The following is a 23,848-nucleotide window of genomic DNA, read 5'->3' as shown; positions in this document are numbered from 1 at the left end:
GAATCTATTTGTCTGTGTCACTTCGTATTCTAAGTCACTTAGTCTCTGTAAATTGCCTAAATGATACTGGCTATGTGAGTGTGGCAAATGTTCAGAATGTGCCGTATGCTGTGACGTGTTAGTAACTGAAACATTTTTCATTTCTGTTACCTTAATACGTTCGTCAGTTTGGTTGTTCTGCTGTTCACATTTCTTATCGACTTCCGTATCCACAGTGTGTGAAAGTTCTGGTGACTTTAAATTAAACTCGTCGTGTAACTGTGTCGCATTTTCAGAACATTGTTCAGCGACTGCATTAATTTCATCTCTAAGTGATTCTGTTGTTGCTCCATGTGTACTATTTAATTCTTGTACAACAGATGTAATTTCTTCATTACTGTTCCTAGCATGAGCCTTACTTTCCTCACATAATTGTTCTTTCGTGTCGTGACGTTGCACGGTAACAGCTGTAATCTGTTCACTAACTTGTTTGTTCTGTTCGTTAAGGTTGTCGTGTTTTTCGTTCGTCAGTTTGAAACTTTCATTAAGGTTGTCTTGTTTTTCATTAAGTTGTTTGAAATTTTCATTAAGGTTGTCTTGTTTTTCATTAAATTGTTTGTTCTGTTCACTAAGTTGTTTGTGATTGTAGTCTTGCTTATCATTCGACTGTTTGGAATTGTTGTCTAGTCTTTCATTAAGTTGTTTGGAATTTTCATTAAGTTGTCTGAAATTTTCATTAAATTCTTGTCTGAGATTCTCGTTAAGTTGTATCATTAATGCTATGACTCGATCCATGCCAAAATTAGCTACTGTATTCTCTGTGCTGTTTAATGGTGTACCTGCAATTGTCACGTTTTGTGTAACCATTTGGATATTCTGTGATTCTTGAAAAGGTTTGCCAATCGAATGTGCACTGTTGGTCACTAAATCGGAATTAAATAAATCTGACGTATTCTGATTACACTGTTCATTTTCATTAGAAAAATTTGTCTGTTCGACACGTAAATTTTGCAAACCGGGTGTGTCAAACTGGGCAGCGTTCATTGTAACAGAACGTGCCGTGTCATCCATTGTCGCTAAATTAACAGACTACACAATTGAATTTATTTGCTTATCACTAGGATCAAAATCAATATTAGTGGTCGGTACGCACTGATTGTCTACAATTAGGGGATTATCATTATTACACTGAGTGTCGCAAATACTATCGGTCAAATTATTTGAGTCGGCTATTTCACTCATTACACATCGCGATGTACTGTTAACAGTTTTTCGCGGCATTTTTCACAAATCACAATTAAGCACAAAAAAGAAACAAGGACAATGCAAAAATGCAACAAACACAATCACAACAGAGAGCAACAAATTGCCGATGATCTGTGAAAGAAAGAGTGACAAATTAGTAAATGCGCTGCGCCAGATGCATACTACATTTAAGTAGATAAGAGCAGATTTATGACTACTTCTCAGAAGATTCACAAAGAAATACGATCCTGACCGGATGTCGCCAAGTGTAACCTCCCCACCGAAAAATAATTTATAAATATAATATGAACCATGAACCAAGCGTAACCTCCCACAGAAATTATTTTATAAGAGAAACCAAAAACCAAATGTGTAAACTCCCCACAACAAATATAATAGTTAAATGATGAACCAAATGTAATCTCCCACAGAAATATTTAAATGAATAAGAAACCATGAACCAAGAACCATGTGTAACCTCCGCACAAAAATAATAATTAAATGAATTTTTTAATATTGTAGCCTCTGAACAAAATTAATTTTAATGTAATCTCTGAACAAAATTGGCTCCCATTTATAATCTTCGTGCAGAAATGCATTCACGTTTAATTTAACCACAAAATTCAATTCCTAAACCCGGAAATAATACAGAAAAAATTCAGTAACCTGGTAAATTTTATGACGACAGCGGCGCTGTGCCTCGGCCCTGTATTCTGAATAAAAAAAAGGAAAAATTCTTACCTCAATAAAAACTGCGAATATACAGGGTGATTCAAAAAGAATACCACAACTTTAAAAATGTGTATTTAATGAAAGAAACATAACATAGCCTTCTGTTATACATCATTACAAAGAGTATTTAAAAAGGTTTTTTTTCACTCAAAAACAAGTTCAGAGATGTTCAATGTGGCCCCATCCAGACACTCGAGCAATATCAATCCGATGCTCCAACTCGTTCCACACTCTCTATAGCATATCAGGCGTAACAGTTTGGATAGCTGCTGTTATTTCTCGTTTCAAATCATCAGTGGTGGCTGGGAGAGGTGGCCGAAACACCATATCCTTAACATACCCCCATAAGAAAAAATCGCAGGGGGTAAGATCAGGGCTTCTTGGAGGCCAGTGATGAAGTGCTCTGTCACGGGCTGCCTGGCGGCCGGTCCATCGCCTCGGGTAGTTGGCGTTCAGGTAGTTACAGACAGATAAATGCCAAGGTGGTGGGGCTCCATCCTGCTGAAATATGAATTGTTGTGCTTCTTGTTCGAGCTGAGGGAACGGCCAATTCCTGGGCTGCGAACAAATGCTTGCTGGATGCGTGCTACATTTTCATCACTCGTTCTCGGCCGTCCAGAACTTTTCGCTTTGCACAAACATCCATTCTCTGTAAACTGTTTATACCAACGTTTAATACACCACCTATCAGGAGGTTTAACACCATACTTCGTTCGAAATGCACGCTGAACAACTGTCGTCGATTCACTTCTGCCGTACTCAATAACACAAAAAGCTTTCTGTTGAGCGGTCGCCATCTTAGCATCAACTGACGCTGACGCCTAGTCAACAGCGCCTCAAGCGAACAAATGTACAACTAAATGAAACTTTACAGCTCCCTTAATTCGCCGACAGATAGTGCTTAGCTCTGCCTTTTGTCGTTGCAGAGTTTTAAATTCCTAAAGTTGTGGTATTCTTTTTGAATCACCCTGTATATCTGCTCTTATACAGAAATTTTTTGGCACAGCTTCGTGCAATGCTGGCGTATATTTTTTTTCTGATTCTGGGAAGGAATGATCATGCATTGAAAATATTCTATAAATTGAAATGAATGCTTTTCTTTAAAAAAATTACTTTATATTATGAAAATTTGGGCATTTTTTGGAACAAACTAAATGACAATTAACATACATTATTAGATATGCGCAAGGCTGCTTCTTTACCTTCTACAATAATACCCATCCTGCAGAGTCCTGGTCAGAGTCCCGAGCAGAGCAGACAGCCGACACGCGCCGACTCCCGCAGACAACTCAAGACTACTGAAGACTAATACCGACTGACTGACTACTACTGTCGACTGACTACTATTGCCGACTGACGACAAGCAACAACTAACTACATACTACTCTCTGGTCAGAGACTCTGCCATCGCTCGCCCATCGCCGGCAATACATACGTCTTACAAGGTACCCGCTGTTGATGGCGCAGAAATGGTGAAAAACTTTTTTTTCTGGTTATCTAAGGAACTGCCCATGGACTACGTGAACCTGTAGAATCTCCTTAAGGAGGACATTCATGAAAATGACCGAAAACTTCAATTTACAGTTTTTTATTTACATGTGAAATCGTGGAAAATAAGGTGCCAATGTTTCAATGATGAAGCCGCCTACAAAGTCCATGAAAAATAATTAAATGTGTTTCGCGACTTTCCTGCCACGCCTACGTTTTGAAGCAACTCTTCAATACTAACTCGGTGAATAACGATTCCGTGGATTCATTTCAAGCGGACTTGCACGGGATAGCCCACTTACTGGTTTTTGGTCGACCCCGAACTACTAAAGACGTCTGTTCATGGCAGAACGCAGACTCCAAATGAGTCTCTGAATTCATTCGTATGGAAACTATGCCCTCAAGTTCATTTTCATCGGCTACATTTGTCAGAATTGCAACTTACGATGCTGTTCTTGTATTAAACGATGGGAACGTTGGGAGGATAAACGTATCAGAGAGAATGGCCTTTAAATTTGGAGATTTCACTCAAGACATCTTGAGAAAAGTAGTTTTACGGTGCCTCTCTGAAGCCGGAAAATCCGTTGAAGACCTAGTAAAGGAAAGAAGTTAGAAAACAAGAAACCAGAAGTGGACCCTGAGCACAAATATGGGGCCCTATGAAGAGGTAACATAAAAAACGTTACGTTGAACTTAAAACTGAATTTCCAGAATATTAAGTTTTTTAAAGCTTCTGTACCTTTTTCTCAGAATATATGAAGGCTAGACTTACGAACTTATTTCTATATCTCAGCGAAAGTGATACATATGGCAAATTGCTCGAAATTTTGCATCTATTGCATATTATTCTTACAGAACTTTAAAAAAAGTTATTAAAATTCACCTGTTCGTAATATTCAGAAACCGTCATAAGAGCGGCTTACGAAATGCAAAGAGATTAAACAGAAAAAATTTTGTTGCCTCTTGAATAATATGTGAGATGAAGGTACATATATTTTTTGAAAACAAAATTTTTAAATTCCATAAAAATTAAATATGTATAACCCAAGGACCTTAACAGTAAATATGTTAATTTTATGTAAAGCGTGATAAAAATTTCATTGTTGTATCTTCAAAACTGTGGATCTGGTATTTTGTGTATCTTGTGAATAGTGTGCGGTTTTCATGAACGCATCCCTTGTGGTGTACCATAGACCTCGTCTAATGCGAAAAAAGAACCAACCGATTTTTTACATTTGTGTAAAGTAGAGGAAGTGTATAGTATTCAGACTTCGACCGTGTGCTGTGTTACAGTAAGACGTTTCTTCGGTTATGTATACAGAGGGTTTGTAGCGCAAGGACTACCCAACAGATTTGACCTTACCTTTTTATCGCTATTATAAGTCGCTGTATGCGTCCCGAAAAAAATTTCGTTTTTATGCATGGCATTTTGGAACCTACAGCATGCATGTGGGCAATTGCTTGTATCTATAATTTCCAGTTACTTTTTAATATTCATCAATAAAACCATATTTAGCTGTAGGAAATTCAATCCACCGGCCTGCTTGGGACGTTGAGGAGCAAAACCACTTAACCCCATATTGACTTACTACATAATTCACAGAAATCTGACAAGGAAACTCGGAAATGAAAAGGCTGATATTAAGAAAGATATAAAATTATGTTTAAAATTAGTAAAACGTGGCACCGCATGGTTCTAAGTTATTTCCAATACCTAGTGCACAGAATAAGAACCTTACGAAAATCTGTACTCAGAGAAGCTCAGATTAGTGTTCTACTTTCTGTGTAATGAGAGATCCTCATTGCAATTTCATATACGATAGTTCCTAAGAACCTAAGTGGAAGAGATAACAGTCAGCTTCAACGTGAAATTGCAACAGTCTATACACCGGTAAAGAGTAAAAAGATGTCGATTGTATGGAGGTTTTTATATCTTGATCTTCGAAGAATTTTGTGGCAGTCGTTCTTAAAACACAGTTGACATTAAAAGCTGTGTTAATTTGGCCAGTATGTTGTTCGTAGCTATGGTCCTGTTACATACTTCTTGTAGATCGTAGACCCTCCGAGGGCAATTCACATCGACGTTGCATTTTATAAATCCGTACTAATATTTCAATCACAGTGTTTGACAACTGATGAAATTACAAACCGGATGACTGCAATCAAGTGTCGATTTAATTATTTGATGCAAGTACTCCGCCGGAAAAAAGCATAGTATACCTGGTAATAAGACGTCGATTTTGATCCAATGACGGCGTATGCCACCTGAGAGATAGTAAATGTACTTATTTTCACAGTCGCCCGCCAAACGATACCATAGTGGCATAGCCACCCGAGTGCCATTTGTGTCTACTCTTTATAGATATGCTCAAAGCCCACGTGGCGCAGTCGTGTGAAGTAAGCAGGCAACGATGTTACGGAAACGCACTCGTACTTGTTACAGCCAACTGAGCGAGTTTTAAAGGAGTCAAATTGTGGCATTCCGAGTGGCGGGATGGTCCTTTCGGAGAACCGCCACACAAGTAGGACGTGCTGCGTCGGTTGTGCAACGATGCTGGTATCAGAGGCCATGTGAACATTCTCACATCCGTAGGCGAGGTTCTGGACGTCCACGCAGCATACCTCCCGCCAGGATCATCGCATTGTTAAGGGCAGCAGTGGCAGATCGTACAGCTGTCACAGCGCAGATAGGAGAGGCTCGTGAGCCCAGACGTGTCAACACCAGCTGTTGCGAACCGACTATTATCAATGGGACTACGGGCACGCACTCTGGTAGCCCGTCTTCCACTCGCGCCACAGCATCGAATTGCACTGCTAAACTGGTGCCATCAGGGGATCCCTTGGAAGATGGAATGGCGCCCCGTGGTCTTCAGCGATGAAAGCAGAGTCTTCTTGGACGCAAATGATGGTCGTATGTGCGTACTACGCAGACCAGGTGAGCGCTGTTTCATAGAGTGCGGTCTTTGGTACGTGTGGAATGCTGTTAGACTCATTCTTTTGCTATTCTTGCAACAGGTAGGTCATACGTTTTTCCAACAGGATAACGCTCACCCACACACTAATAATGAAACTCAGTGCGCTCTTCAAGACGTGCAGCAACTTCCCTGGTCAGCATGATCTCTAGACTTGTCTGCTATAGAGCGCATGTGGGATATGATGAGACTAGAAGCGAATCGTGCGACTCATAAACTGAGAACTCTTACAGAACCAAGAGAACGAGCCGAGCAGGCGTGGCATAACGTATCTCAGGAAAGTATACGCCAGCTGTATGATAGACTGGATTCCCGAATCAGTGTCTGAATTGCCGCCCGTTGAGGCTACATAAGTGTTCCACCATGGAGTGATACCTGGTACCTCAGAACCGCTTCTGGTATTGATCTGTAACTCTAATCATTCCATGAACTCCATGTGCACTGTTGCAACAGTAAATCTTGAGCGAATTGTAAACCATTAAAATGGTGAATTAACTTTTTCTCCATCAGCATATATAAACTTGATATGCAAATCTATCCCGTTAAATCAATTTCACGCAATGTTCTGAAACTAACACTGTGGTGAAACACGTCAGGTACCATATTTCTAGATTTCTGGAATGTCTTTGACACGCTACCCCACTGCAGACTGCCAACAAAAGTAGAGGTTTATGGAATAGGTTGCCAGATATGTGAGTGGCTTGAAGACTTCTACGTTGTTGTAGTGGTCTTCAGTCCAGATGCAGCTCTACATGCTACTCTATCATCTGCAAGGTTCTTCATCTACCAGTACCTACTGCAACCTACATCCTTCTGAATCTGCTTGGTGTATTCATATCTTGGTCTCCCTATACGATTTTGACCCTCCACGCTGCCCTCTAATGATAAATTTGTGATCCCTTGATGTCTCAGAAGATGTACTACGGACCGGTCCCTTCTTCTTGTCAAGTTGTGCCACTAATTTCTCTTCTCTCCAATTCTGTTCAGTACCTCCTCATTAGTTATGTGATCTACCCATCTAATCTTCAGCATTCTTCTGTGGCAGCAAATTTCGAAAGCTTCTATTCTCTTCTTGTCTAAACTATTTACCGTCCATGTTTCACTTCCATACATGGCTGCACTCCATACAAATACATTCAGAAACGACTTCCTGACACTTAAATATATACTCGATATTAACAATTTCTTTTCTTCAGAAAAGCTTTCCTTCCCATTGCCAGTCTACATTTTATATCCTTTCTACTTCGACCATCATTTGTTAATTTGCTCCCCCAATAGCAAAACTCATTTACTACTTTAAGCGTCTCATTTCCTAATCCAATTCCCGCAGCATCACACGATTTTATTCGACTACATTCCATTAATCTCGTTTTGTTTTGTTGATGTTCATCTTATATTCTCCTTTCAAGACACTGTCCATTCCGTTCAACTGCTCTTCCCGGTCCTTTGCTGTCTCTGACAGAATTACGATATCATCGGCGAACCTTAAAGTTTTTATTTCTTCTCCATGGATTTTAATTCCAACTCCGAATTTTTCTTTTGTTTTCTTTACTTCTTGCTCAATATACAGTTTGAATAACATCGGAGATAGGCTACAACCCTGTCTCATTCCCTTCCCAACCACTGCTTCCCTTTCGTGCCCCTCGATTCTTGCAACTGCCATCTGGTTTCTGTACAAATTATACATAGCCTTTCGCTTCCTGTATTTTACGCCTGCCACCTTCAGAATTTGAAAGAGAGTATTCCAGTCAACATGGTCAAAAGCTTTCTCTAAGTATACAAATGATAGGAACGTAGGTTTGCCTTTCCTTCATCTATTTTCTAAGATAAGTCGTAGGGTCAGTATTGCCTCACGTGTTCCAACTTTTCTACGGAATCCAAACTGACCTTCCCCGAGGTCGGCTTCTACCAGTTTTTCCATTCGTCTGTGAAGAATTCGTGTTAGTATTTAGCAGCCATACCTTATTAAACTGATAGTTCGGTAATTTTCACATCTGTCAACACCTGCATTCTTTGGGATTGAAATTATTATATTCTTCTTGAAGTCTGAGGGTATTTCACCTGTCTCGTACATCTTGCTCACCACATGGTAGAGTTTGGTTAGACCCGGCTCTCCCAAGGCTGTCAGTAGTTCTAATGGAATGTTGTCTACTCCCGGGGCCTTGTTTCGACTCAGGTCTTTCAGTGCTCTGTCAAACTCTTCACGAAGTATCAAACCTCCTATTTCATCTTCATCTACGTTCTCTTCCATTTCTATAATATTGTCCTCAAGAACATCGCCCTTGTATAGACCTTCTATAAACTCCTTCCACCTTTCTGCTTTCCCTACTTTGCTTAGAACTGGGTTTCCGTCTAAGCTCTTGATATTCATGCTAGTGGTTCTGTTTTCTCTAAAGGTCTGTTTAATTTTCCTGTGGGCAGTATCTATGTATGTGCCTCTACCTCCTTATATTTGTACTGTAGCCATCCCTGCTTAGCCATTTTGCACTTCCTGCCGATCTCATTTTTGAGACGTTTGTATTCCTTTTTGCCTGCTTCTTTTACTGCATTTTTATATTTCCTCCTTTCATCAATTAAATTCAATATCTCTTCTATTACCGTAGGATTGCTATTAGCCCTCGTCTTTTTACCTACTTGATCCTCTGCTACTTTCACTATTTCGTCTCCAAAGCTACCCATTCTTCTACTGTATTTCTTTCCCCCATTCTTGTAAATCGTTCCCTAATGCTCTCCCTGAAGCTCTCTACAGCCTCTGGTTCTTTCAGTTTATCCAGGTCCCATTTCCTTAAATTCCCACCTTTTTGCAGTTTCTTCAGTTTTACTCTGCAGTTCATAACCAATAGATGGTGGTCACAGTCTACATCTGCCCCTGGAAATGTTTTACAATTTAAAACCTGGCTCCTGAATCTCTATCTTACCATTATATAATCTATCTGATACCTTCTAGTGTCTTTAGGCACCTCCCATGTATACAAACTTCTCTTATGATTCTTGATCCAAGTGTTAGCTATGATTAAGCTATGCTCTGTGCAAAATTCTACCAGGTGGCTTCCTCTTTCATTTCTTCCCCCCAATCCATAATCACCTAGTACGTTTCCTTTTCCTACTATCGAATTCCAATCACCCATGACTATTAAATTTTCGCCTCCCTTCACTATCTGAATAATTTCTTTTATCTCATCGTACATTTCATCAATCTCTTCGTCATCTGCGGAGCTAGCTGGCATATAAGCTTGTACTACTATGGTAAGCGTGGGCTTCGTATCTATCTTGGCCACAACAATGCGTTCACTATGCTGTTTGTATTAGCTTACCCGCATTCCTATTTTCCTATTCATTATTAAACCTACTCCTGCATTACCCCTGTTTGTTTTTGTATTTATAACCCTGTATTCACCTGACCAGAAGTCTTGTTCCTCCTGCCACCGAACTTCACTAATTCCCACTCCATCTAACATCAACCTATCCATTTCCCTTTTTAAATTTTCTAACCTCCCTACCCGATTAAGGAATCTGACATTCCACACTGTGATCCATCCTCCTGAGTAGTCCCCGCCCGGAGATCCGAATGGGGGACTATGTTACCTCCGGAATATTTTACCCAAGAACGCCATCATCATTTACCCATACAGTGAAGCTGCATCCCTCGGGAAAAAATTACGGCTGTAGTTTCCACTTGCTTTCAGCCGTTCGCAGTACCACAATAGCAAGGCCGTTTTGGTTAGTGTTACAAGGCCAGATCAATCAATCATCCAGACTGTTGCTCCTGCAACTACTGAAAAGGCTGCTGCCCCTCTTCAGGAACCACACGTTTGTCTGGCCTCTCAACAGATACCCCTCCGTTGTGGTTGCACGTACGGTACGGCTATCTGTATGGCTGAGGCACGCAAGCCTCCCCACGAACGGCAAGGTGCATGGTTCATGGGGGCGAAGACTTCTAAAGTAATAGAAATCAGTATGTTGTACTCTACGCTGATGTTCATTAGAGACAAAGGTATCGTCAGGAGTTCCCCATGGAAGTGTGACTATACCGCTATTATTTTCTACAGACATAAATTATCTAGCGGACAGAATGGGCAGCAAATTGCGATTTTTGGCTGATGGTGCTGTAGTGTACGGTAAGGCGTCGAATTGAGTGACTGAACGATGATAAAGGGTGATTTAAACAAAAAAACTAGTGGTTGTGATGAATGGGAGCTAGACCTAAATGTAGAAAAATGTAAGTTAACGCGTTTGAGTAGGATAAAAATCATAATGCTCGAATATAGCACTAGTAGTGTCCTACTTGAAACACTTGCATCGTTTAAATATCTGGGTGCAACGTTGCAAAGCGAAATGAAAAGGAAAGAACATGTGAGGAGTGTGGTAGGGAAAGCGACGTCGGTTTATTGGGAGAATTTGGGAAAGTGTATAGGAAACCGCGTACTGGACGCTACTGTCACCTATTCCTGAGCAGTGCGCGGGGTTTGGGATCCGTAGCAGATCGGATTACGGAAAGACGTCGAAGAAGTTCAGAGGCGGGCTGCTGGATTTGCTACCAGTCGGTTAGAACGACAGGCGAGTGTTACGGAGATGCTTTGGGAACTCAAATAGGGGTCCCTGGAGGAAACGCAACGTTCTTTTCGAGAAACACTATTGAGAAAATTTCGAGAACCTTGATTTGAAGATGACTGCAGAAAGGTTCTGCTGCCGCCAATATATATTCTGCCTAAGAACCACGAAGATATACGAAAATTATGGCTCATACAGGGGCATATAGGTGGACTTTTGAGGGTGATTCAGATATCTAGAACTATGTATAATCTGAAAAAGCTATGCAAATATTCAATCAGGCCTTGATAAGATTTCAAAGAGATGCAAAGGTTGGCAATTTGCCTTAGATGCTCGGAAATGTAAAATAGTGCAATACAAAAAACGAAATACATAGCATCCTGTGAATATAATATCAGTGAGGCAAAGTTGGAATCTGTAAATTCTTACAAATACCCGGGTGTAACACTTAGCAGGGATCTGAAATGGAACGATCACATGGGATCAGTCATGGATAAAGCAAGCACCAGTGTTCAGTTTACTGGTAGAATATTGGGGAAATGCAATGAGTCTACAAAGGAGATTGCTAACAAAACACTCGTGCAACCCATCCTAGGATATTGATCATGTGTGTGTGTGTGTGTGTGTGTGTGTGTGTGTGTGTGTGTGTGTGTGTGTGTATGTCTGAGGGGGCGGGGGGGGGGTATCAAGAACGACTAGCAAGGAATATTGAACATACAAAGAAAAGGCCAGCACGAATGGTGACCCATTGCGAGTAGGTTACGGAATTGATGACTACATTGAACTGGCAGCCTATTAACAAGAGTTTCAAGAACGACGACTCTATGAATGTACAGGGTGTCCATAAAGTCCCTTTACAACTTCAAAATTTTATTACAACGGCAGTTGTTGAAATATGTTAACAACATTTATTTTATTGTAATCAGTGTTTATAAAAGTTTTTTGACAGTGTTTAATAGACCTCTATATGGGCGCTTTAGTTGCACGAAGCATATCAAGACGGTAGTCGATTTCTTGCCGTGTTAACTGTAGCATAGCGTCATTAATGGTGGCAATGGCATTACGAATCCTTTGCTTCAAGTCAACAATGTCCCGTATCTGTGTTTGATACGCGATATCTTTTACATACGCTAATAAAAGAAGTCCGAGGGAGTGATATCTGGCGAACGCCCCTTCCCTCCCAACCCATCTGCCTGGAAATGTTTCATTGAGGAACCGACGTACATGCAGTCTCCAATGTGCTGGTGCACCATCTTGCTGGAGAATGATAGTTGTAAGTCAATCAATGTGGTGCTACATATTCGGGCAGAAGGCCGAAGTAAACATCTGCAGTAATTGTTGACTCGTTGAAGAAAAATGGACCAATTAATCTGTTGCACATGATTCCACACCACACATTCACTTTTGGACTATCCCTGTGAAGCTCCGTAGTCACACCTGGGGATGTCCAGATCCCCAGATTCTCACATTGTGTCTGTTTAATGTCCCAGAAACATGAATAGATGCTTCATCCTCCGAAAGGCGTTCCAGCATGTTGAATGCAAACTCTTTTCGTTTTGGCTTATCATTTGGCTCAAGTGTCTGTAACAGTTGCACTTTGTAAGTGTACAACCGGAAGTTCTTGTGCAGGACCTTATGCACAGTTGAACACGGTAGTTGCAACTGTCTGGCAGCAGTGCGGATGGAGTTCAGAGGTGAAAGAGTGAAGACGTTTAAAACGTAATCGATGTTTTCCTCGGATGTTCTTGGTCGCCTGCTCCTCCCTTTATCCAACACTGTCCCTGTCTCCATAAATTTGTTATGCCATGCACGTATTGTAGGGCGTGATGGTGAATCTCTTCCATACTTCGTTCTGAAGTTTCGTTGAGTCTGAACATCCGATTATGTCTCAATAAAGCAGAACACATACTGTGCCTCCTCTTGAGGAGTTGTCATTTTATAGAGGTTCAGTTCCCTCCATCAACAGAGTATCTGAAACACAAAATTTTAGTATATATAAAAACTTTAGTGAACAGTGATCACAATAAAAAATTTTGTTAACATATTTCAACAACTGCCGTTGTAATAAAATTTTGAAGTTGAAAAGGGACTTTATGGATACCCTGTACTACAACCCCGAAAATATTGGTCCCGTGAGGCCACAATGACAACATTAGATTAATTACAGCATGCACAGAAGCATTTAGAGAAACCTTTTTCCCACGCTCCATACTTGGATGGAACAGGAAAAAGCCCTCTTTCATGCGGTGGTTCGCCGAGTACAGGTGCAGATGTGTGTGTAGATGTGGAAGGAATGGACTGTCAGATAGTGATCTCAGAATAATTACGAGATTATGTTCATTTAAATTCAGAGTGTGATGGTGGCCGTTAGGAAAAGCCATTACCGTTCAAATTTTGTTCGTATTTGAGGAGGGACACGTCTATCTACATGTCTTCGTATTAGTGTCACTGGAGAGGGAACCGTACAGCTAACAAGCCGGCCGAAGTGGCCGTGCGGTTAAAGGCGCTGCAGTCTGGAAACGCAGGTTCGAATCCTGCCTCGGGCATGGATATTTGTGATGTCCTTAGGTTAGTTAGGTTTAACTAGTTCTAAGTTCTAGGGGACTAATGACCTCAGCAGTTGAGTCCCATAGTGCTCGGAGCCATTTTTTTCGTACAGCTAACAAAGTTCTCATCACCACCATGATGGCGGAACAGGGATAGGTCAGTGTACTTATGCTGTAGGGGTTGGCAGCACGGACTACTGTGTAGCCTTGGAAGCAACTAGCCAGGTTATAAAACTGCTGGATACACCGCATTCCGTGCCGCTTACTGACTCAGCCGTTTCGTCTCATATGTCGGATTCATTACACGATCAACGTGTGCATTAGCACAACAGCCTACCGCCATGATAGACGCCAGCATACTCTGAACTCCATTACCCTGATGTGAGACTACCTGGGTCCAGGTTTTTATTATTTACGTCGCCTCACGAGGGTGCGGCATCGACAGTGGGGTGGGGCAAACCGGGGTATCTGTCTCGAATGGCAATATCAGGGACGCCAAATTCATATTCTTGAAGAAAGAAACATTGCTTCATAAAGCGTCTAGCATCCAGAGCACGTTGGTCTATCGTTTGTTCATATCACTTTGAAATGTATCCCTGCTTGTTTTTCAACAGTTCTGACAACACATTCTAAGATGATTTCTCAACGGATCATAAGCTGATTTTTGAATGCCTGCATAGTGTACGTGATGTCTCTGCCAGGGGAATCCCCGTTGCATGCAGAAATATAAAAAAAAGTTTTCCGCAAACAAAAGGGGACAGGGCTGTACGAGCAGAGCTGAATAAACCCGAATGGGTGAATACCAGTCGCTGTTTGTTTTTGTGGTTGACTGAGTGTGCGAATCAGAAGCGTTGTTGTAATTATTAGCGAAATCTCGATTCAGACCACTAGGGTGGAAATAAACGACTAATAGGAATAACAGGTAAGAAAGATTCGATCTTATGCTTGAGAACTTGAGCACATGAATGAAATGTGAAACTATTTCTTAATATAAGACTTTTTGCTTGTAATAGGCCTAATGGGCATAAGATATTTGAACCTCGTGAATTATATTACACCGTGTTACTTAAGTAAATGAGGTAGATAAAAATGACCATTCTGCAGAAACAGTCTCGATCATTTGGTTTGGCATGTGTTACAACTGCTGCAGTACTAGAAAGGCCTATTTCGTTTTATCTAGCAGATAGAGACAAAGTGACGTAATTAAATCGAGATAGTCTTGGGTGCTATTCGTATTAGCAACGACATCTTGATTTTTCATGTAGCAAAACGTTTGACGAACTTTGGTGAGGTAATAGATTCTTACGCAGAAATGAAAGCACGCCGTGTAAAGCTGGTGAGGTAATAGATTCTTACGCAGAAATGAAAGCACGCCGTGTAAAGCTGGGACCTAAGAATTGAAGAAATGTGTACTGTCTTGCTTGTCTTTTGTCTTTAGTAGTTTTATGTTTCCTACATTTACTTTTACGTCACACGAAATATAAAGTTGTTAGCTAATAGGCAATAAAGTGTGCAAATTTTCCGATGAGTTATTCTCCCGGTCACAAATAATCCCACCCAGTATTAATTATATTAAAGAATCGGTATGATGTCAGACCGGCGGAATGGGACCAGGAGAGGCGCCACAGGTCGTTTTAATTTCCGCTGTCCTGAATAGAGGCTTGATGGCTACCATTAAAAAGTATACACGTTTGAATTCCACAGAGAGAAATAGTGACGTGCGATAGAAGAATCTGTGTGAAGAGGCGTAGCACTACACTGCACTTTGGCACACTTAAGACCAAATAACATGTCTTTCATTTCCTCGCACATACGTGTTTTATATATCAAACTCTTCAGAAAGATGTGAGCTACAAATTGAACATAGTTTTCAAAATCGATTTTTTTTTAAATTTTTGACGTTGTATCCCAATCGCTCGAGGGCAGGTGGAAGGGGGGGGGGGGGGGCGCCCCGCTTCGTAAATGTTGTAGATCCGGGGCTGGTGCTGTCGCGTTGGTAAGCGCTACGACCTATGCCGCTACTTGCAACCAATCCATAGAACTCTCGGGGCTAGTTAACAGCTTCCATTCTACCCCAGTGTGCATCTGAAATATGAGCAATCTTCTTTGTTACTGACGCAAGCATGATAGTTAACTAGTCTTCTGCCATCTACATCTACATGTACATAGATACGCAGCAAGTTACCGCACGGTACATGACGGAGGGTACCCTGTGACACTAAAGGTCATTTCCTTTCCTGTCTCACTCGCAAATTGTGCGAGGGAAAAACGACTGTCTGTACGCCTCCCTATGACTCCTAATTTATCGTATCTTATCTTCGTGGTCCTTACGCACGATGTATGTTGGCGGCAGCAGAACCGTTGGGAGTCTGCTTCGGGTGCTGGTCCTCTACAATTTCTCAACAGTGTTTCTCGAAAAGAACGTCGTCTCCCTTCTAGGTTTTTCCATTTGAGTTCCCGAAGCATCTCCGTAACACTTACGTATTGTTTGAACCTATCGGTAATTTCTTCCTTCAATCCGACCTGGTATGGATCCCAAACACAAGAACAGTATTCAAGAATAGGTCGCGCCAACGTCCTAAATGCGGTCTCCTCTTTCCTAAAATTCTCCCAATAAACCAAAGTCGACTATTCGCTTTCCCTGCCACGGTAATCACCTGCAAGTTCCTTTTCATATCGCTTTGCGACGTCACGCCCAGATATTTAAGCCACGTGACTTGTCCAGCAGGACACTAGTAATACTGTATCCGAACATTACAGGTTTTGCTCTTCATGCTCATCCGCATTAACATACATTTTTCCACATTTATAGCTAGCTGCAGTTCATCAACCAACTAGAAATTTTGTCTGAGGCGTCTTGTATCTTCCTACAATCACTCAACTTCGACACCTTACCTTACACCACATCATCTTAAGCAGACAACCGTTCACTGCTGCCCATCCTGCCCGTCAGATCATTTGTGTGTAGTGAGAACAACAGCGGTCATATCACAGTTCTCTGGGGCACTCCTGACGATATCATGGTCTCCGATGAGTATTCGCTGTCGAGAACAACACACTGGGTTCTATTACTTAAGAAGTCTTGGAGTCACTCACATATCTGCGAAATTATTCCATATGATCTTAGCTTCGTTAAGAGCCTGCAATCGGGCAGCGTGTCAATTGCTTTCCGGAAAAATGGAAATGAACCTACGGCATTGTGGGCCGGGAGTCCCCCATTCGGGGAAGTTCGGCCGCCGAGGGCAAGTACTTATTGCATTCGAAGTCACATTGGGCGACTTGCGCGTCGGAATGAGGATGAAATGATGATGAGGACAACACAACACCCAGTACCTGACCGGAGAAAATCTCCTGCCCCAGCCAGGAATCGAACCCGGGCCCCTTGGCGTGGCATTCTGCCGCGCTGACCACTCAACTAATGGGGGCGGACTGCTTTCTGGAAATCTAGAAATATGGAATCTACTTGTTGTCCTTCATCCATAGTTCACAGTGCATCATGTGAGAAAAGAGCAAGCTGAGTTTCACACTAGCCATGCTTTCTAAAACTGTGCTGATTTGTGGACATATTTCTCAGTCTAAAGAAAATGTATAATATTCGAATTGAAAATATATTCAAGGATTTTGCAGCAAAGCAAGGTTAGGGATATTGGCTTGTAATTTTGCGGGTCCATTTTTTTACCCTTCTTATATACCTGAGTCACGTGTCCTTTTAATCCTTTGTGTTGGGCGAGAGATTCACGATAAATGTGAGCTAGGTAAGGGGTCACCGCCGTAGAGTATTCTTTGTAAAACGGAATTGGGATTCCGTCCGGATCTGGTGTTTTATTTGCTTTCAAATCTTTCAGTTGTTTCTCTACGCCTTGGATGATTATTACTATATCGTCCATACAGGAGTCTGATGATCAAATTACGACATGTGTGTACGATTCCACTGTGTGAGTGATTTTTTTGAAAGTGAAATTAAAAACTTCGGCTTTTGTTTTGCTATCCTGTTGTTCCATTTACATCATGCTGTAGGCTGAGGTAAGCGAACTTCTCTGCCTCTCCTCTCTGTCTCTTTAGTACTCTTTCTGTTCTAATATTTTCCTCTGAGTAACTGAGCTACTTACACTAATAATCGGGCATTGTGGATTAATGGCTCCCGAATCGGAAATGCTGCCTCGGCTTCCACTCGTATTGAGAAATATATCAAAATTCTGTTAAATTCCTACTAGTTTTTTCTTGTCCTCAACCATGCCTACCGATTGAGTACAGTCACGCAGCGTCTTTCGTCAAGAAAACTTGCAGTAAGCCAAGACCGGTGCTGTCGCACTGAATATTTCTGGAGGTAAGAAATTATAATGGGCGACTAAAAAATTTACGTTGGAGGGCATTGCTGCAGCATGTACGGAAGTAGAGCGACTCTGATGAGAGTGTATAAGAATTGACATTACGTGGCATTCGTGTCTTGCCGACGAGCATGCGCCAAACGTGAAAACGTGAACCATGACGATGTTATTATCAAATGCGCCCAAGAAGGAGTAACGTGCTGTTAATCTTATCTTGGCGGCTGAAGGACAAACACAGGTAGAAAACGATCGGAGCACGAAGACTGTATTTGGGGTGGCACGTGTGTTGAAAAACACAGTTGTGAAATCGTGCGCCTAGTTCTGCGACAAGTGGTGCTCCTACTTCTTGATAACGCACGTCCGCATATTGCAAATGTCGTAACGCAGAAGTTATGTCAACTCAAGTCGGAGACGCCGGGGCTCACGCCATGTACACCTGACCTTTCCCCATGCGATAATCACACCTTCGTCCTTGAAAATGGTCATGAAGACTCGACAATACCTGTCAGATGAGGATATGTAGCAGACAGTTATGGAGTTCTTCACGCTGCAGGATATGAAGTATCTACAACCTGGTGTGTTGGTGGAATGATTGCCTCAGTGATCAGGGCAATTTTGTCCGACTAGCATACAGATTTTGGACTGTACGCACCTTACACTTCTGTAAGAAGGCAAGGAAACCACGATTACTAAAAGACTACATCCATGATTTACCTTCTGATGTCCAGAATAATGCAGTGAACGTCACACAACAGATTCCCTCGCCCAGTTGCGTATTTTATGTTTCGTAAGAACATGCCTTGGTCAAAAGTCCGTCATCTTCCTCCAAACATCGCGTCCCGACGACAGCTGTGATTTATTGTGACGTATTTGTACCCAGCAGACAGTTGTGTTCATCATTGCCGCCGCAATTCTTGTAGGATCTCCAAGTATGTGGACACTGTCTCTGAGGTATGACGCGTTGTACTGAGGCAGTCGCACAGATTTAAAGTTTGGTTCAAACAAGGTCTAACCAGGCACGATACAATATCGCTTCTAAGAAATTCATCATAAGTCAGTTATTGCTCGGTGGATGTGAGAATTGTCATTTAGAAAGACACAGCTACCAATATTACGATCTCCTGAAAGAAGCGGGGCGAAAGGGAAAAGATCACATGTCCAACCTCTTAAAACTGCTATTTTGAGTGAACGTCTAATTCTTAAAATGACCAGCTACGCGCAAATAAAATATTTTCAGAACGTCACAGACACTACGTCAGCATTCACATTCCTTTGAAGAAAGTCCACCTGGAAGCTCTTGCGAGGGTTTTACGTCCAGTATCAGTTTACATAAAGGTAATACTGTGAGATGTCGCCGAATAAAGCCGACGTTCGCATCGTGAAATACAGAAAGTGTATATAAACATCACTCATTCATTCATAAATCGGACAGAAAGGTGTTCTTCGTTTAGATAGGCGTTTCAAACATCACGCAATCCACATTTACTTTATACACCGTACCAGTGCTGTGATATTAGGAAATCTGAGTACACGATGCTTTCTTGCAGCTATACTCTATATCTCAATCCGTTGCTATTCACTAGCGAATGTTCGTTCGGCAACTGATAAAGAAGGAAAAAATACGAAAGTCTTGACAGAACTCGCATTTCGTATCGAAATGAATTCTAACCACAAATCTAGGCTTATTTATGCCATGGTGAGATGACGGGGTTTCAAGTAGCCACAGAAACGTTGGTCATGTGTTTAGGAAACGGAAATTTCTTGTGACAGCCGGCATCTTGCTACCAGTCCTCTAATTCTTCAGTGTTTATGTGGTAGTGTCACCCGAACATAAGTAAACAGTAATACACTAGTCTCAAAAAATTATGGGAAAACACCACCTTTCCTGAAAAAACTACAGGAAAGATTACAGATCGAAGTAAAGCTTAATCGCAAGTTATTATGGATCCTACAGTCTTTGCAACTTGTGAATAGCATAATTTTGAGACGTAATGACAGGGATAAATTGACTTGTGTGAGAGTTTATAGCAACTGAGGTAAATAACCTAAGTAAATACGCCATAATTATTTTGAATGTGAGAGTTAATGTTTCCAGCAATCACAAAAATGCAGTTCCCTAGTTCTCACGATGTGGAAACATTATTATCGTATTCTAAAGGAAAACTAATGCATATTATACCGGTTCGCGTATCAATTGTCATACCTTGATAATTTTTTATCATTTGTGATTAGTTTGGTTTGGGTGCTGGGACAAGACTCGAATCCGGACCTTTGTCTATCGTTGTATCTTTGCTACGATTGCTCTATAGAGGAGGCGTCACGTACGATTTCAAAGCTCTGCATATCCCCTAAAAAAGTCAGTTCACACCCTCTCCTCATGCTGAAAGATTTTCATCTGAGAAGAAAAGTATATAGCAGAGGATTCGTCCTTGGTTAACGGTAGCAGTAGTTTATTGCCTCCATAAGCCAAGTACATGAATTGAAGTCTAGATGCGTCACACATTGGTAACTTGACCAATTAATGTGATCTGCGTCACTGCAACATGTACTCTGGTAAAAAATAAAAATATTTAAGTTATTTGTAAACTTTTGTACCCTGATGTCCTTTTCAGATCTTTGAAGAATTTTCAGGTGGGGAAATGGTAAGACACTCGACACTTATTTGGGATTAGATTTGTTTTAATTGGGTCTGGCCAAAATCACTTAAGGTGAATGTCGGGCTGGTTCCTTTGAGAAAGATAGGATGTTTTTCTTCTTCATCTCTGGTTTGTCTGTAATAACCTAGTCCTAATACCCCACCTTCCTTCGAAGACGTTTCTGGCTCTGTATCTTCCTTAGTTTCTCAGTACTTTGCCTCAAAATTGTTTGTTATTCTGTGATTTACAAATTTTATTTCCTAATTCCCTGAGTACTTGCCTTACCTCATTTAGTTCTTTGTAGGTGCATCTAATTATTATCTGAATCGATACGAATATTTCCATTATACCTACTCATTGCCTACATTTTTATCCATCCTTCAGTTCTCACTTTCGTGTACCAGCACGCTCCAGAAAAAAGAATAACTATGTTTTTCTATTTTCTACTGTACCTTAAAATGCATATTTTTTAACTTCTCGTGTGTTCTAATTTTCTTCAGAAATAGCCTTCTCGTTTGTTTAGTTTTATCAGTTTAATTTACTGATTGTTCTTCTCACGTTCATTCTTAATTTATTATGTTTTAATGCAAATGCAGGTACTTTCAAACCTCTGTTCACACTCTGCCTTTATGCGGCTGAATAAGTAACAATATTATATACGAATATTGTACCATAAACTGTTCCTCCATTTGTCATAATTATCTTTGTCCTCTTTTCTGTTCTGTTGATTGTAACAGCAAGAAACATGTTGAACTGTCATGGGGAAACAGTTCCTTGTAAGAGTCATTTCTTTAGTTTAGTTGTGATTTCACTTCACTTAACAGATATTCCTATTCATTCCTTCTCATATAGTTCGCAGATCTAACCATCTATCTTTCTAGTCAGTCTCCACCTTCCACATGGAATGAAAAAGTTTTCATTGTATCAAATGTGACCAATAGTGATCAGAAATTTTCCGTGAGGAAGTTGAATACGGTTTCCCTTGTGGTGTAGTTTCGATTGATAGATTCTTTTTTTCTACATCTACATACATACTCCGCAAACAGCCGTATGGTACGTGCTGAGGGTCCCTGTACGACTACTAGTCATTTCCCTTCCTGCTTCACTCTGTACTAGACCGAGGGAAAGCAACTGTCTACATGATATTGTACCAGCCCTAAACTCTCTTATCTTAACTTCGTGGTCCTTACGCGAAATGGACGTCGGTGGCAGTAGAATAGCTCTGTCATCAGCCTCAAGTGAAAGTTCTCTAAATTTTCACAGTAGATCAGCTTGAAAAGAACGTCGCATTCCCTCCATTGATTCCCATTTGAGATCCCGAAACATCTCTGTAATACTTGCATGTTGTTCGAACCTACCGGAACAAATTTAGAAGCCCGCCTCTGAATTGCTTCTATGTCTTCCTCTTTCCGACCTGTTGCGGATCCAAAAACACTCGAACAGTGCTCAGCAATAGATCACACTAGTGTCCTATCCACGTTCTCCTTTACAGACGTACCACACTTTTCTGAAATTCTCCCAATAAACCGAAGTCAACTATCCGCTTTCTCTACTACAACCTTTACATGCTAATGCCATTTTATATTGCTTTGCAACGTTACTCCTAGACATTTAATCGATGTGACTGCGTCAAAAAGATCACCAGTAATGCTTGTTCTAACATTATGTTTTTTTCTACTTATCTACATTAACTTACATTTTTCTACATTTAGAGGTAGCTATCACTCATCACACCAACTAGAAACTTCGTCTAAGTCACCCTGTATCCTCTCAATCAGCCAACACCGACATTTCTCCTTACGCCACAGCATCATCAGCAGACTGCCGCAGCCTAGTTCTTAACCTGTCCGTCATATAATTTCTGTATATAGAAAATAACAGCGGTTCTGTCACATATGTGGTCAGACTGGGGCACTCCTGACAATACCCTAGTCTCTGATTAACACTCATCGTCTCGGGCAATATGCTGGATTCTGTTACTTACGAAGTCATAATGCCATTCAAATATCAGGAAACCTATTCCGTATGCATCTGCCTTCGTTAACACTCTGCAGTGTGGCACCGTGTCAAATGCTTTCCGGAAATGGAGGAATATGGGATCCGCCTGTTGCCCTTAATTAATAGTTCACAGGAAACCATGTGAGAAAAGAGAAGGCGAGCTTCGCACCAACGATAGTTCTAAAAAAAGTGTTGATTCGTGGGCAAAAGCTTTTCCCTCAAGGAAATTTATTATGTTCCAACTGGCAATATGTTCAAAAATTCTGCAGAAATCGATGATAATGACACTGTCCTGCAATTTTGTGGGGATGTTACTTTAGGTTTCTTTTATACGGGAGTCATCTGCGCTTTTTTCCGGTCGCTTTGGACTTTATTCTAGACGAGAGATTCACGATAAACCCAGGATAAGAAAGGGAAGACTGCTGTAGAGTACTGTTTGTAAAGGGGAATCGGGGTCCATAGGATATGGCGACTTATTTGCTTTCAACTCTTTCAGTTGTTTCCCTGCCTCAGGGAAATACTTTACTAACTACTTTATCAAAAATGGTTCAAATGGCTCTGAGCACTATGGGACTTAACGTCTGAGGTCATCAGTCCCCTAGACTTAGAACTACTTAAACCCAACTAACCTAAGAACATCACGCACATCCATGCTCGAGGCAGGATTCGAACCTGCGACCGTAGCAGTCGCGCGGTTCCGGACTGAAGCGCCTAGAACCGCTCGGCTAACGCGCCGGCAACTACTTTGTCCTCCACACGGGAGTCTGTGCGATGGTCGAACGACGGTGTGTTTGTACGATTCTCTTTCGCGAACGATTTCTTGAATGGGAAATTTAAAACTTGGTATTTACTTTTTCTGTCTGCTAATGCCACATCAGAATGGTCCACGAGTGATTGGCAGATGCCTTAGACTCACTTAGTGATTAATCGTAGGACCAGAATTTCCTCACTTTCTCTGCAAGACGTTTTGATAAAGTATGACAGTTTTGTAAATTTTTGGCACCGATCTTCCTACAGGCGCAAAAATTTATATTACCTTTTGCCGGTCGTCATTTGCGCGTTCCCTTTTCAAACGAGAATCCAAAGACCTTTTGTTTCCTCACCCTAACTGCCTGTCTGCCCTTTCTAGCAGAAATGCTCTCCCAACCTTCTTGATTGAGTTATTGAGTTTAAAAACCGAAGTAGATATGATGACATCGTGGTCACCAATCCCTGCCTCTATACTGAATCAGGCCCGTTTGTAGCTATAAGATCTAAAATATTTCCGCTGCGTTTGGTCTATCGAACTAGTTGCTCAATACAATTGTCGGAAAATATGTTCAAAAGAACTGTCTGTCTGTACTCCTGCAATGAATCCATAGACGTCCCGGTCT

This window comes from Schistocerca serialis, chromosome 9 (genome assembly GCF_023864345.2).
Source record: "Schistocerca serialis cubense isolate TAMUIC-IGC-003099 chromosome 9, iqSchSeri2.2, whole genome shotgun sequence".
Classification (NCBI taxonomy): domain Eukaryota; kingdom Metazoa; phylum Arthropoda; class Insecta; order Orthoptera; family Acrididae; genus Schistocerca; species Schistocerca serialis.
The sequence above is the reverse complement of the archived record's forward strand: the minus strand, read 5'-3'. Positions refer to the sequence as shown.